Raw genomic sequence first — 17,203 nt, 5'->3', positions numbered from 1 at the left:
AGTCAAAAAAGCATACACAGGAAGTAATTCAAGAACGCATGAGTTTTGTTTCTACTAGTCTGCATTTAGCAAGTGGTTTGCTATAAATGGGTGAAGACTTGCTATTAAAGTGCAAAATTATATAAAAATATATTTTTGGTATAGTCAGGATTACAGGCAGTGCTGCAGAACTGCTACAGTGTAAACACAAGGCTGTAACTCTCTAAACATGTCTTATTTTAGAGTAAAACAATGTTTTGCTAGTTTTACAAGTGGAATGCACAACTTGTGTGTGCATAAAGTTCTTCTTTTACACCCTGCATGGAGAAGAGCATTGGGCAGCTGAGTGACACTTGCTGTATTCTCCATGTCTTGTATATTTTTTCTGGAGATCATATTCTTTTGTACAGTAATGTTTTTGGGGGGGTTCCACTGCAGCCATCGATGTCCTTGTGAACCCAACTTCAGCAAAAAAAGGTCAATGACTTTTGTTTGTATTTATAACAAAGAGTATCTTGAGCCTTAGTGACTAGCTTGATTTACAAGGTAAATCACAGGTCTTGTTTCAAATTTTACCAGATACTTTCATTTAATAATGCCATTGCTGTTTCTTTTTTCCTAGCTGTCTAACAAAATATAAAATACATTTTCCACAATATACAGCTTTTGCTTACCTCAGCATGGTTTTGGCAAGTTATACCAAAACCATTGCATTCTGAGCTAGGTGAATGTTTATTAAAATGATTTGATATCTTTTAAATAAGTGGTGTCCATATTCCTTTTTTTCCTAAGCCTCATGTGAACTGCTGGTAATAGGACACATTTCTGCCTTTAGTGGAATATTGCCGTCCTAGCTCCATGACAGTAAAATTCAACTGTTTGGGCCCGTAAAGAATTTCTGAAAGAGAAAAGTCATAGGCAAAAGAGAAGGGGCTCATCAGGAGGAGGAAAGGAAAAACCAACCGTAATAATGGATTCACTGAAAAAAGGGTAAATGTGGATGGTTTGCAATTCTGCCTGGGTCTAAAGAATAGGCTCGGGAGTATATTAAGAAATCTTGAGGTTTTTCCAATCCCACTTCTGTTGTATTGTTGTAATTTTAATTCAAGGTAGCAGGTCATTGAGGTATGATCATTAACATTTTCTGGCTTTAATGGTGCTTTGTTTTATTTTGTGGTTTTGGTTTTGGATTGTTGTTTGAGTTTTTTTGTTCTTGTTGTTTTGGGGTTGATTTTTTTAAAGGTTTTGAATTGTTATGCCTTAGATTTGTAATATTAAGACACAAAGACACATAAATGCGTAAGTGAGCATGGAGCAAGTTCTCACCTCTGCATAAGAATGTGAGTTTTTCACAAACTCTTTCCATCTTCTGTACTCTTTCATTTTCCTCTGCTTTTTTCATTTGGCTTGTTTTTTAGTTGGTTGGGTTGGGTTTTGGTGGGTTTTTTTGCACCTCTACTCTATCCAGGTTCTAGGGGGGGTTTAAAGATTTTTTTGTTGTTATTTGTTTGTTTGTTTATTTCTGCTGTGGCATTGTTTAAGCACATTGGTGGGCAGCCAGGATGGTGGCATTGGTATAAAATAAATATACCTGTGAGGAAGCTGTTTGTAAACTGTTAAATGTGAGCTGAAATGAAGTGATAAGATTAACCCTTGCACATACTTTTTAACTTGAAGTTTTGACCTCTGCAAGTTCAGTTTGCTCTTGAAGGTTATTTTTGCACAACTGTCCACCTCCAGTCTTTCTTTGAGGCACAGGAGTGGGAGAACAGGACATTCTGCATGTGAGGAAGCTGATGACAATTCCTTTCATTAATTCACAGATATCTAGAGTGCTTAGAGCTAGAAGTCCCAAAATGCCTCCACATTTTCAGATTAAATCTAAAAAGTCTTTGTTCTTGAGTGCTTTTACATTAATACCCCTGTGGGATGATGTGTTTATGTGTAAGAGCTTCATTTCTGTTTGTCAGCAGTGTACTCTTGTGGCAAAGGCAGCCAACTGCAGAGCTGAGCATTGCAGGGGTGTAGCCAGCAAGGCAAAGCAAGTGATTGTTCCCTCTGTTCATCCCTGGTGAAGCCACACCTGGAGCACTGTGTGCTGTCCTGGTTTCTCCAGTACAAGAGAAGCAATGATGTACTGGCAGGAGTCCAGCAGAGATGAACTGAGTTGGTCAAGCCTTAATAAGAGAAGCTGAGATGAGTTTTGGTATTGTCTTCGATTACCTCATAAAAGGATATAGAGCAGATGGAGTCAAACTCTTGATTTGGGCACACAGTGGAAAGACAAAAAGCCATGTGGACAAATTGCGACATGAAAAAATACCAATTAGAGACAAAGAGGAGAAAAATCTGCTCCTGATTGCAGAGAGTTCGTGGAGAACATGATCAGAGATGCTCAGAAGTGGATTGCACAATGCCCCAAGCTGCCAGGTCTATTTTGACCTGCTTGGAGCTAGAATTCGGACTAGGTCACCTCCAGAGAGTCTTTTCAACCTGGAGGATTCTGTGATGTTTGTAGCAACAGTCTCTGTGTAATCTGTGGGCCAGTATAGTTGTAATACTATATAGGGAGAAAATTTAGGTGTAGCAGTACTCTGCTAAAAAAGAGATAATTTAAAACTAGTTTTGATACGATTTTTAAAACTGGTTTTGGTTTCTTTAACCTGTGAGGCAGCTGGGCACCGGGTTTGTTCTAAAAGGGACTGTTTTCTAAACACTTCATTTAGCAAAACACATGCTAGTGTCTTACAATAACGGTATCTCCTTACCAGAGTAACCAAAACAAGCTGAAAAGCTTCTCTAGGCTAATATGTTAGCAGCTGGTGTTATTTTGGGCATTTGTGGCATATGATGGAGAAGCCACTAGCTCACTAGACAAACTTTTACCAGGTACGGTGTTCTTTCCATAAGGCTGCTCAATACTCATAGCATGTATAGACACAGACATGTCAAGTGATTTTTGTGTCTCGCTGCATCTCTGCAGTGGTTTGATAATAGCAGGGAAAATTAATGCCATGTAACGATGCCTGACAGCTAGCAAATCTAATCTAGGCTAAATTCTATTGGATTTATGTATTAGTATTCATGGTCTTGCATATTGTGTATCATCAATCTCTGTAGTGTTGTAATTCAACCATATTAATGAAGTATATTGGCACCTTGTCACTGTTCAAGTGGGCACGTGATCTGCTGGATTAATGGTGGATATTTTACATGTTGACAGATTCTACTACAGCTCGCTGACATCACAGAGATACAAAAAAATCAAAAATAAGAAAATGTGAAGGTTGAATATTTTTAGACATAAGAATCTCTTTTGTACTGTTTAGTTGAGAGAATCCTTGTGGAAGAGTACTTGATGCTCTCAGAAGCCAGTAGTCGTAGACTCATTGAGGTCTAAAAAAATATATCAGTGTAAATAAACTTCTTTTCAAGCACAGCTCTTAGCTGCTATACTCAGAGCATTTGGTATAGAAAACTGAGAAGCATGTTCCTTATTTCTGAATTGGTTACAGCTCACATCTCAGTTCGACTGTCCATTTCCTCTGCTGCTCTTCACATCCCATACATTTTCTCATGTCTTTTGTTTTGTTCTGCACAGCTTGCTTGTCTGATTTTTAGTTACCTGCTCTAACCAAATATCTCTTAAGTGCAGGCACCATTTTTCAGGAAGAGAATGGTGATCAGTCCTTACTACTTTGTAAAAGCCAATACACGTTACTTATCTTCCTTTTCTTAAACCCAGATTGCTTTCTTGTAACATGCTGAGTGTTTTTTAAAGCAGTTTAAAGGGCAATGTTCTGTGCTTACAGTGCATTGAAGTTGTTTTTCAGGATTTAATTCAACATATATTAGACCTGTAGTTCATTTCTGTAGAAGTGTTCTCACAAAGGAAGTGATTACCAGTTCTTCTCCAGCCTTCTAATAGTCTACACCTTATTTATTAGGTTGATGTGTGTGGTTGATGAACAGGTTTGTATGCATTCAGGCCGCTGTGAACCTGAATAAATAAGCTGATAAGGAAAGATTGAGGTTTCCTTCAGAACCCAAACTGGTTCTTCTGGAAGCGGGCTGTGAAGACAGTCTGCAAAATGCTTTTGTCTGTCACAAAGAGCAAAATTGTAGTCAAGAAGGCAGTGGTTTAAATACACTTCTTGGACTACTTCTAGCACAGAGAGGGGCAGGATAATTGAATCAAAACTGGCTTTGCTATGGATATTCCACTTTAGGAGAAGAATTCCAAAATTATTTAGTGGAGAATTGGAATGAAAACTGGGAGGGTTTTGTTGTGTTTTAATTATTGTCATGTGGAGTTTTTTCCCACAAAGGGGCCCACAGATCTTATTCCTGACTAGCTTTCAGACTGTGATTTTCTTAAAGCTGAGACCTTACTCTTGTTCTGCTTTTTTCATTAAACAGCTTACCCTTGTCAGTTTTCTTAATTTGTTCAGACTTTAATTTTTTAGAATCATTTTTTCAGGGCAGTGTTTTCAAAAGGCTTTATTTAGTTCACAGTGAAGTTACATGACGGTATCTTTAACTTTTGGTACTGGAAGGCTGTAGTGAATCATAAGTTATTTTTCACAAAAGTATCTGTAAGCTTCTGCACTTCCCTCCCTGTGTGTTTTCAAGGGTTTCAGAAAAAAAATATACTGTCAGCGTTGAGCTCATCTCTTTTGAGTAAAAAATACTACAGATCTGTATGTCATCATATTTCATGATACTGTACCATATATAGACTGGATTTGAAGAAAGAGCGGGTGACTCATTGCCTTTGATTTGGAAATACCAACTAATCTGGAATTTCTGGTCGTTGTCAGTTCTATGTTGTACCATATTTCACTGATCAAGGGCAGAGACTTCCTTCTGTGTGACTTTATGGGGCCCACACCTGAACTCCTGTGCCCCGTTTGGGGCTTCACAGTCTGAGGAGTGCCACAGAACTGGAAAGGTGCCTGCAAAGGACAGGATAATCAGAACCCTGCAGGACATGAAGGGCAAAGAGGGGTTGCAGAAGGTTTGTTTAGTCTGGTAAAGAGGAGGCTGAGAGGGTGTTACAATGTGGTCTTCAACTACTTGAACAGCTACAAAAATGCCAGAGCCCGGCTGTCCTTGAGTGGAAGCTACTGGAACACAGGGAAATGGCCAGGAATTGTTGCTTTGGAAGGCTCAGGTTCAGGTTGGACATGGTTTTCATGAGTTTGCTCAATGAAATCACAGCAGTCCTGACCCAGAGTGTGCAATAATCTCATGTTGAGTCAGGGTTGGACCCAGTGTCCATCAGAGTTCATTTCCCACCAGCTTTTCTGTGATCTAACGTAAACAGGAGGAAGGCACCATCATAGATTTCATTTCACTGAAGGTAGAAAATATGAGGATATTTCGGAGACGGCAAAGCTCTGTTCCAGCTTGACTTTGCTTTTGAATTACCATTTTAACCCTATGAGAAGCCATAATCCAAGTATTTAGCGACTGTAGTGTTGCAGGTACAACTATTACACTGGAGTTTTCTTGAAGATTCATCTAGTGTATGTGTCTTAGTAGTGAAGAGTTTGAGGCATCTTTTTATAGACCACAAAAATCACATGGTATTAGTGACACCTCTGTTCTTAAGAAAATGCACAGTTGTGGAATTTTGAAAAGAAACTCTCTGAAATCCTGGTAGCTGACTGTCATGGAGTTCATGTTGCTGGTGCTTGAAATACCACTGGAGTTTCTGTGTGTGCTGTGCAAACAATAAAGCAAGTTGGCGTAAAGAGGAAGGAAGAATTTTAATTAACCATGTGTCACACTTTGGGACATGAAAGAATGAAGCAGGCAGCAGGAAAGTTCTATCTTTAATTTTCTGACTCCATCTTTTATACAGTTCTTTCAGAAGGTACAAGACTGGCTACTTAGGTTGCCACCTCTTTGACCGCGTTGGTGAAGACCACCATCAGTTCCCTTTCTTCTCCCAAAGAAGAAATATGTAAACAAAAAGATAAATTCTAAAAATATACATTGTTTTCTTGAAGCTGCCTGAGAACAAAATGCAAACACTGAAAAGCAGGCAAAGTTAGGGCAACTAAAATCAAATATAAAAATACTGCTTTTTAGGATTTTTTGATAAAGAATGTCTGGGTCATGATGGAAGGGACTTGTAGCAGTTTGTGCCGTTCAGGAGGACTTGAAGATTGATACTTGAAGTCACTTTTGATATTTGTAATTTCAAGAATATGCCTTTCTGGGGTATGCATTGTTCCTATCTCAGTTCTCCTTCTTTCACAAAGGGATAGAACTGATCCTGTTTTAATACAGAGAACGTTACCTGAGCCTTTCTGAGGGGTTTGCTTGTTTTAACTTAATGAAGGATTTGAGGTTTCTTTGTTTTTCTGGAGAAGCTGTCAGTTGGTTCAGTTATAAACAGAGTTCTATTCCTTTCTATGAGGAGTACAAATTTCATAAATGTCCAACTTCTATAGCTCTGCTGTAAGTTTCATAACCAGTGTCATTAAATTTAAATACTTGTATGCAGAAATGTAACATAAGGGATGGAAGCAGGCTTTTCCTCCAGCAGATACTTCTGTAACTGTGGCAGCATGTTAACAGAGCCAGTGGATCACAGGAATGCACGAACACATAACAAGGGTTTCTTTCTAAGGACTCATTTTTTCCTTGCTACTGGAAGTCAGTTCACTGCAGAGAATGGTGCATGTGTTTTTCTGGTTGGAAATACAGAATTCAGTCTTGGGGCCACATTTCACCTTTTTTTTTTAGTGTAAAATACAGCATTTTATATTAGGGATCTTTTTTTATTTGAGGATTTCCTGGCATTTGCCCAGATACAGGCTTCCAGGAGTGGGATACTCAGTGTCACTGACCAAATTATCATTGTTTTGATCTCCTTTGGAGTCACACATACAAATTCGATTCATCCCAGGAAGCAAATATGATGTTCTGTAGGAAAATGCAGCCTATTATACAAATCATAAGCAAAGAGTTATAGAGATCAACTGTATGGTATTACTTTACTTCAAGAACATAAAATTTCTGGAAATATTGATGCAAGCATATTAACAGCAGTGTTCATTAAACATTTTTCTTTTCCATCTTCAGCAGGGAAAGCAGAGCTTGGGAATTTATTACACCCACTTTAAAGCATAAAAGGATATTTACCTAAGTTTTTTATGCACTGTTGCTTAATAGAAGGAAAATCATTAAGTTTTTATGTGTTGCAGGCAATTGGTTCTTTATTCCTTCTAATCAGTCTCCAAAACAAGGACAGCTTTGTTTGCTGTTTGACTTCAGTCCCTTGTCTTGTGTCTGATTTTGCTGGGTTTAGCACAGCACTGAACACACAATGGCTCTGCAGGAGTGCACCTCTCCTCCCTCTCTTTTAATCTTTACTACTTGGCTACGTGCTGCCCCTGACAGCTTTGTTCTTCTGCTCTTGGTTTCACCGTGGTGCCAACATTGTGAAAAATGACTGTTGTATCCAGTGGCTGAAACCACTGTGGATTTTTTGCCAGATCTCTCCATAACATTTTCATGAAGCTGCTTTTGAGAAAGGTGTCGTGCAGCTGAGCAGCAAGTGCAGGCAGCATTTCCCAGCTTTATAAATAAAAATGGTGCACTTCACAGGTTTCAAAATGCAATTACATCAAGTGTATTTAACTGCCATTTAAATAAATATTCATTCTAAGAATAACACATTAGAGTGCTAATTAAAAAATTGCTGTATCTTGGAATTCTTAGAACACATATAATAATGGAAATGATTATGTAATTAGCACTAACAGAATTTATGCAGCAGATAATAGATAATTTAACTGTTATTTTTGTTACATAACTGAGTGTTCACTTAGCCTAGTTTGGGTTTTTTTAAGTAATCATAATTGATTCAAAAGTGCTCCCATAGAAACATTTCTGTAATCTTTTTTCTCATTTTATATGAGAGGCACTAGAACAGGTTACCCAGGGAAATTTTGGATGACCCATCCCTAGAAATGTTTAAGGCCAGGTTGGATGGGGCTTTGAGCAGCCTGGTCTAGTAGGAGGTGTCCCTGCCCATGGCAGGAGGTTTAGAACTATGTGGTTTTTAAGGTCCTTTCCAACCCAAACTATCCTATGATTCTTTATCACGCTTTCATATGTGTGAAATATGAAAATATATTCACATTTGTGAACAAGAAAATCAGACCAATGCCAACAAATATTATTATGAAAACTTCCTTTAAACTTCATGTAATATAACTCAGTTTGTCACTTAAAAGCTAATTCCTCTTTGCACATATAATACAGGGCTTAGGGACCATTTGATTAAAATATTTACTGAAATAACTCATGAATCTATTCGAGTAGTGTATAATATTGAACCATTTTTTCAGGAAATAAGCATAATTTGTGCACATTTTTGTCATTTCAAGTGTTACAAGATATTTGCTAATTTAGGAAAACTCCAGTGAAGACTTGTGTTCGTACATTAGTTCATCTGGACAAAAACTTGGTGGTCCTTGAAATCTGTTTGAATCCCATCTGTTCCCAGGATCTTACAACCATTTAGAATGCAAGTTTCACTGAAAATTAAACTTTAAAATACCTTAAATTCTTATTAGATTTGACAGAAACATTTTCAGATAGTGCTTGTGATTGAGCATGAATCACAGAAGTGAAAAAGTATGCTACAGCTAATACTACATATTCCAAAAAGAATGATGCCTTTGGGTGTCCTGAATAGCTTACAAAGGTCTTGGAGATAACTGCTAGGTTTGTTTTGTGGGGGTTTTACCAGTGGTAAGCCTGTCATTGAAATGCTCATCCCAATCAGCTACAGGTGCATCCTCCATCAGTCCCTCTGAATGTGATTCTGCTTTGCAAATCATATCTCCCAAACCACAGTGTAAAGGATTGCAGTTGAGCAGAGTTCTAAAGAGCCTAATCCTTGCTCTGCCCAGAAATAAAATATCACATGCACACTTCACTATTGTTGAAAAAATCCTTTAAAATCTCACACTATTTCAGCCTTGTCTGTCCCTTTACTGAATATTTAGTTGGATACATAGGACATTTTAAGAGTACGATGACTTATGTATTTGCATTTGGTATTTAAATATGTGAAGTATACAGTAAAAGAGATGTCTGAGAACTCTGTGTTGTGTTAGTCTGAAGCAGGCCTGAAGCACCTGAGGATAATGAGTTTCTAAAGTGTATTTACACAGACGTGCCCCCAGAAGTGCTGACAGAGCTTAGAGATACCACTGAGAGGACATTCAGGATAATCTTTAAATGAGCTAGGTGGCTGGGAGAGATGCCTGAGGACTGGAGGAGAGCAAATGTGCTGGTCCCGGTGGGCGCCAAGGTGAACATGAGCCCTTGTGGTAAGGAGGAGCCACTGATATCCTGGGCTGCCTTAGAAAAAGTAGTGGCAGCAGGTGGAGGGAGGTGGTCCTGCCCCTGTCCTCGGCACTCCTGAGGCCAACACCTGAACTGCTGGCTCCAGTTCTGGGATCCCCAGTCCAGGAAGAACATGGAGATACTAGAGAGCCCAGCAAAGGGCTGGCACAAAGGTGAGGGGACTGGAACATCACTTAATTCTGTGAGGAAAAGCTGGGGGGGCTGTTTAACCCTGGAGAAGGAAAGGTTGAGGAGGGATTTTTTGATGTGTACAAATTCATGAAGGGAGGGTACAAAGAGGACAGGGCCAGGCTCTTCCCAGTGGTCTGGTGGCAGGACCAGAGGCAGTGGCACAAACTGAAGCTCAGAGGTTCTGCCTCAGCACCAGGAAACACTTTTTAACTGTGAGAGTGACGGAGCGCTGGCACAGGTTGTCCAGGGGGGTTATGGATTGTTGGAGGTTTTCAGAAGCTGCCTGGACACAGTCCTGGGCAATCAGTGGGGTCTTGGTGGCCCTGCTTGAACAGAGGGGTTGGACCAGATCACCTCCACAGCTCCCTTCAGCCAGTCTGTGATTCCACACAGGCAGCTTCATACCTTTCTGGTGGGTTGATGGCTCTCCTGTGAGGACCTGGCAGCAGCTGAGCAGAGTAGTATTTGGGCTCTCCCCTGCCCTACATGCCACTGTTTCTCTGTGCTCCTTTCTGGGTGTGCAGATGAGGTTTTATCACATAACCTAATGTTTTTCTTTTCTAAAACCCTGGTTTAATTAGAGCATCCTTCTTGCTTAACAAAGCAAAGTGTTCGAGACAGAATTTGAGTAAAGCAGATTTGTTTGAAAAAGAAATTTAGCTTGGGGAGGGGTAAGGATGGATATTCCTGTTCCAGCTATCCTGGAGCAGTAGACAATGCTTGGAGCTTTTACCAGTACAATAACAAAGGTGTGTTTCTTCACCCTCTCTGCAAAGCAAAGTCGTAATTAAATTCATTTTTAAAAATCTGGAAGTACACTTTTAAAAAGATTTGTTTTGTAAACACTCTCAAGTCTTCTTTCTTAAACACTGTTGTCTTTAATTTCTGCCGAATTCATGAGGTATGTCCAGCTCCTGTTTTGAAAAATTAAAATGCTTTCCAACACACTTCTGCCTCTGTATACACTCTGTGCTCATCTAATGAATCCTAATTCTTGCCAATAGCCCAGAAATAGGCTCTAGCTGTGCTTGCTGGAATTCAGGCTGGTTACAAACACAGGGAAGATAATAAGCATCAGCTGTATTTTCAAATATTTTCTGTTTGGATGGTAGCGTGTATTCTGTTCTGGTTTGTGCAATCAACAAAATTCAAAATTAATTGCAGCTGAGCTGCAGTTTCTGTTAACTCATTGGTCCAAAGAGAACCTTTTTTGACTCTTAAATGCTGGAATTTGTTAAGTGAATCTAAAAATATATGTCACTGTGGTGTGATAAATAATGATTCTTGTACAGTTGCACTGTTAAAATGACAAACCTGTATCCTGCCGTTGCAGTAGGACATGGGTTGTTTGGGTTTTGCTTGGGACAGTTTGAATCCTTCCGAAATCTTGCCTAAAATACTTATTTTTTTTATTTATTTATTTTATAAAAAGCAAGATTTGTGGTTTCTGATCCACGGGTTCCTATTCTTTTGTAGTGTCCAGAGTTTTCTGCTAACTTTGGTAGGTACATCACCATCTTGGGCAATTTTCCCATCAGTCAACTACAGACATTGCTCTTGGAGCTTTTCTGCACACACTGGTGTTTTAATGGGATTGCAGAGGAACATGGTTTTGAGCTATAGGCAGTGGAAGTTTGCAAAAGTCAAGATGTGTTAGCAAACCTTAATGGGCCCCCTAAATAATTGGTTGGGAGTGAGAATTACAGAATTTAAAATGGAGGGCACATTTTTTTATCTGTTGTGTATATATGTCTGTATATTCATAATAAAATGAACACATGTAGCATAATCGTCCTATGATCTAACAGGTCTTCAGCTGAAAAATTAAGCGAGGAAAAAACCGGTGAAGCTGAAGACCAGTAACAAACTTCCACAATCTGTACTGCAGTTGTAGAAACTGCACACTGATCTCCATGGAAATTTTCATTCTAACTTCTGCATCAGCAAATACTTATGAGTAATACATGAAATATGTAGAAGCTGAGAGATCTCCATAGTATGTCATTATGTGGGAGTGTGTTTAGTCCAGTTGTACACAGTGCCAAGCAATGGCTCTTTCCCAGGGTAAGTGTTGCTTCAAAAGAGAAAAAAAGTAGATTTGTAATCTTTTTGAGAAAAGACAAATATTAAGAGAAACAATTAGGTCTACTTGATATGAAGACAGATGGAAATACTTGTGTTTGGAAGCTATCTTGTAAAAATATATCTTGGCTAACATACACTGTAGAGTACTGAAGCTTTTTAGCTGCTCAGTTGAGAGAAGCATGAAAATTTAAATGAAAGTCCTGAGAAGATCAATGAACTTCAAGACTTTCTACATTTTATCTGCTGTTTGAGTTCTACCATCTCTACCATCAGTTTTCTTCCAGTATATTACTTGTTTTAGTGGAGTGAAAGAAGTTAGGTACAAGCAATAAATTATTGTGTATACAGTTACATTTTAGGTAAAAATCCACTTAATAAAACCTTGAGTGAGCATATTTTATATTAATTAAAGTTTATCTTTAGTACTGCATTGAGTTTTTTCCTAGTTCTGTGTTTTAAAACTACTACATGCATAAGCAGTAACTTTAGGAGTGAGACCTGTGTTCACCAGCTCTGTGTGTTACTGACCACTTTCTGGCATTTTCCAGCTACAAGCCATTTATTTTAATGATGACATTTATCAGGGACAGTCTACTCACCGTGAATATATTGTATGTGTTTGATTTCCTAATATGAATCCAAACAACAATACACACAGTGACAGTGAGTAAATTGGCAATGTAAGTAAAATCACTGTGATCTATGGCTGGTTTACTTAAAATCTATGACGCAGATTTTCATGAGAGGTTTTTTAAGATCACTTCATATGAGTAAGATTTATGGTGTGTTACTTGACTGGGGGAGAGGGTTTGTTCTGTGTGTTTCTTTTGTCTAAAATATTCAGTGGTCGGTTTTTTTTCTGTTTTTTTGAAGTTACTGTAGAAGGAAAAGCTCAATTGCAAAAGAGACTGGTGCTAAAAAGTTCTGTTTTGTTGTTTCAAAGTGTCTTAGCATTTGTTAAGGCAGTTGAATGAGAACTTCATTTTAATACTTTAAATAACCAAAAATTGCTTTACAGATCTATTCTGTGTTCCAATGAAAGCTCCTAGCAGAGTGAGCAGTATAAACCCAAACTTCTTGATTTCCTTTAGAAGACTAAATAAATTTAGATTTTAAAAATATAGTGTTATCTACTCTGACAGAACCAGTTACTATAGATTTCTTAATGTCTGTCACTTTTAATGTTGCCTGTGATATAGTGACAATTTACAGTTGCAGGTCTTACTGAAAATATTGCCTTAATTTATAGCATTTTGAGTAGTTAAAATGACTTGCCTGAGCAAAGTAGATTTTTTTTTCCTCTGCCAAATCAAATTAGGATTTGAATCCAAGTTGCCGCCACAAAACTGTTTATTGCAACATGTATATGTTACACATCTGTTTTCAGGTCTGTTCAGGTTATCATTGCTGTATCTTCTTGTGTCCTCATCGTTCTCTTTGAACAGCTGCACCAACCTGGAGCCTGTGTTTCCAGCACAGGGCTGGAACAGTGGGGCTGACAGGTTTGCAAAGAAGCTTTTCATCTCCGATGTTGTAGTTCTACAAGAACCAATCTTGTGCTGGGGGCTGATAGGGCACCCACCATCTCCACCTCTTAATAGCTTATCTGACTGAGGAGAAAACCAGGAAAGGAATTAGGATTCCCTGGAATTGTAGGATGGTAACATCTTAGATGCCACTTACCGTCTGTGCAGTGTCTGGGTGAGTATCACTGCTTTGCATCTCCTCCCCTTTCCCCCTCAGGACTGAACAGCTCCTGGCTGCTGAAGGGGAAGGGAAAGCCCTATTTCTTCATTCCAGCTTCTTTTGCACTCCTTTGGCTTTGTTTGCATTTGCTTTGGTGCTTTTTTACCTTTGGGCTGATTTATTTTAATTCAAGTTGGGGGAAAAAGTGAAAAGAAGACTTGCACCCCAAGTCTTCTAGTCTTTACTGTCCTGTTGATTGGCTTACTTCCTTTTTTAAATGCACCTTATTTAGAAACCTGTTAGATTTGAAGAGGATTTATCCTGTTAAGGGGGAAAGCACAAGCAAACATAGTTTGAGTTTATTCAGTTGAGAATTTTGATATTCCCTTTAAGGGAAGATAATTCTGTGCTGTGTGTTATTCTGGAATCTGATATACACTGTTGTGCGATGGTCAGAAAACAGAAGAGATTTTCACTTCTTCTAAGGGCTACCAGTGACTCTGTTTAAGACACAAATGCAGTCTGGGGTTAGAGTAGGACCTATAGGAGCATGCATTGTACATAGCCATGGTTGATACCTCAGTTCTTTTCTAAATAGCTCATAGGCATTGTTCTGGGGCTCTTCTTTCCTTAAACTACAAGGACCCTAGCTGGAGAAAGTGCATGCACAAGGTAACACAATGGAGTGAGAGGAGAAAGCCTCAAAGCTGCAATAGCAGCTTGTCTGTGTTCCTGTGTACTTGGTAGGACTGGTCAGCAAATAAATACCAATTAAAGATTTGAAAATATGCATTTCATTCCAGAAATGGTCTGCGTTACCAGGCGTTTTGCCACCAATTTCCTTGTTTTGGTCATGTCCTGTTCAGTTGGTGTGGTCTGTCTGTATGGTTAACTCCTCTTTGGATTACTGAAGGTACTCACTCAGCTCCTGTTGTGTCGTCATCCTCTCTTTCCCCGTCACATACCCAAATGAAGAGCTTACTAATTTAGGGGGAATTCCAATCAATTTAATTGTCGGTTAACAGACTTTTAATTACTCATCCTGGAATTGAAACAAAGGCATTCAAGCTTAGGCAAAACATCCCTTGCCTCCCTCTTCCTGGTCTCCATCCCAGTGGCCACACCACACGTTGGCTTTTTCACTCCTGTGTGAACACCTGGTCATTTGCTGATGCAGGGCACTGTTTTGTTCGTTGCTTATCCCTCTTGTGTTTTATTACACAAGAGAATCTTCTGCCTTGGTTCTGTTGTATTTAGTAACTACTGAGGTATTATGGGCTGTACAGTAACAGTCAAAGCTATTCACAGCTCCAGGGCATGTTAATCTGCGTTGCAAATGCTGGTCTGAGGACTGAGGGCACTTTCATGTGCCAGGATCTTTGGAGGATAATAATATTCTAATATCTGTTCTGGAGGTTTTTTTCCTTTTTATAAATACAATTTACATTTCGAAGTCTTTTTCTGTCTTCCATGTAGTAATAACTACTGCAAGAAGAATTGGTTTCTTCAATGTTGTAAACCCGGATGGGGAGATAAGGTCTCTTTATAAAATTGTGCCACTTCTAGGTTAGTATTTAGAAATGTTATGTTGTAGAACAGAGCTTTAGAGCTGGTCATGCTGTGGTGACAGTTTGTTTGCTGACAGGAAGGCAGGTTCATATCCTGAATCAAATCTATATTGTCATGTGGCATTGCAGTAACTCGATTCCCGCTTGCTTTCAGCGCTACACTTCACTACCATCTTTGCCTCTTGCAAACTGATTGCTGGATTTGCACGAGAGAAGTGGCTGCTCTGAGGAATGTTGTGTCAGGTGAAGAGGATTCTGCAGTCCTTTGTTTTGCTGAATTTGTGATTACTCTTCTGAATAACAAGCCTTGGACCTTCAGTGCCTGCTTTGTTGCCTCATTTTGAGTCTGTGTTTGTGCTTGTCCTGGTTTGTCTGCTGGCCCAAACCAGAGATCAATAACAATTGGTCTGGTTCTGAGGTTACTTGTAACAAGCAGGAACTGATAAATGTGGGGGTACTGGCTTCGCTAAGGCCAATTTCAGGATTTGCTTCATATTTCTTCAAAGATTCTGCCCTCCTGAATCAGCTGATACAAATTTTCAAAGTTTTACACCACCCCACCCTTGCTTCACTTAGATTTTGTAGGTACTGGATGCATAGTTGTGCACTTGTGCATTATTTTGTTTTGCCCTTCTTGTAATTAATGAGAAGTAAGAGCTTCTTACCTCACCGAGTGAACCACATTCTGGTTTTGTATCCCTACAGATTGAACTTTCCACTGCAGTTGTCTGAGGCTGTGAGAGCTTCAGGAATCTTGTTCCTTTCACGGTTGGATGGAGCCTGTCTGGCAGCAGACAGTCTAGCTGTGTTAGTAGTAACTTAATTAATGTCACTTTGACATTTGCATATAGGAAAAGTTGAACCAACTGAAGAAGGCCAATTCCTAATGGGATTTGGAGATTTAAAGGACTACAGTGGTGTAACACTAATTTTCTTTGCACTGTGGTATGTGTTGTTACTTGTTTGTGTAAATGGAGATCTTGGTAGCTGTTGGTTCTCTGAAGCGCTCTGGGAGGGACAGAGTTCTGTTTGTGTTCCTAAAAATTACCGAGGTGTAAATTGTCATTTTCATCTGGTCTGGAGGCTTTGGCACAAAGGCTGACCCAGAAAAGGGTTCTGAGATCTGGTAGCTGGCTTTGGTGGCTTTCTCTCCAGCTGATCTGTTTCCAAACAGGACAGTGTGTTTCAGGTATCAGGACTCAGGAAAGCTTGTTTAAACAAGCCAGCTCTGTTCTAGGCCTTGCCTGAGCCTCCTGTCTGGGCAGGGCTCTGGTGGATCCTGTTGCAACTCCATGACTCCTTAGATCTTGAAAGATGATAGAAAGTTTTTATCCTTTCATCTGATGTTATCCTGGTGCATTATTTCAATGTCCAAGTCCATTCTCCAGCAGGTTTTACCCATTCAAGGAATGATCAAACTTCAGCTCAAAGATCAGTTATTGCTGAAGATTTTGTAACTTGTAGTATCAGCTGAGTGTGGTGAACATGTGTTATAGTAGTGAGGAACATCCGTATACTAGAAAAAGATTATTTAACTTCTAAATTTAAAAAAAATTGAAGCTTTTGTAAATTTTCTTACAAGGTTGGGAGTTTTTTGTGCTTGCTAATTATAGTATATGTAAATAATAGATTCGTATCTCAAAATCCGTTTCCAAACTGGAGATGATGAATCAGATTTCATGACTACCAGCAGGCTACTGGTTTAGTGTAATTTTTGTCATGTGAACCTTATCAGTATTTTAAAGATAAATTTGCAGTTGTAAAACAACAAAACAAAGAAAATACTCTGTAGAAGAAGTGGCTGCTACATTTGTGCAGTATTTACATTTATACTTCCATACAGTTTTCATCAACATCCATTGTAGCTGTCCTCAAAGTTCTATTTGGTACATGTGTTTTTGCAAAAACTCTTAAAAATGGATTATGACAGATGTTGTTGTTTGCTTTGATTCCAGTATTCATTGCTGACAGCACACAGCACTTTTGTGTCTATGATTTTTCTTAAGTTGGCACAAGTATCACTAGAATAATATTGCTTGTGGTAACAAAAGGCTTAAATGGATTCCAGTTTCATGATTTTCTGTGGCATTTGGGAAACAAAAGAGGAAAGCCAGTTTAATTTAATAAATTTTGAAGAATGCAGAAAAGTTCAAAGCTTTAGGCTCAGGTTCAATGCTAATGGTTCAAAGCTGTAAAAATATGTTGAGGTTTAATTATTCTTTTTTCAGCTTAAGAATGTTACGATGCAACTTAGTCTGTTTTTAAATCCTGCTTACCTAGGAATTATAAATAAGCTATCCAAAGTGACTGTAATATGTAGT

General features: G+C 38.9%; 1 protein-coding gene across 7 annotated transcripts in view; it reads left to right on the top strand.

Moving 5' to 3' along the window:
• The window catches only part of CASK (calcium/calmodulin dependent serine protein kinase), a 192,196-nt gene that overhangs the window by 50,900 nt on the left and 124,093 nt on the right, over positions 1-17,203 (top strand). The gene's annotated exons all lie outside the window — the stretch shown is intronic.

Source organism: Chamaea fasciata, unplaced genomic scaffold (assembly GCF_029207755.1).
Source record: "Chamaea fasciata isolate MVZ Bird 193981 ecotype frontalis unplaced genomic scaffold, bChaFas1.0.hap1 SCAF_2, whole genome shotgun sequence".
NCBI classification, from domain to species: Eukaryota; Metazoa; Chordata; class Aves; order Passeriformes; family Sylviidae; genus Chamaea; species Chamaea fasciata.
Note: the sequence above shows the minus strand (reverse complement) of the source record. Positions and strands in the feature narration are given on the sequence as shown.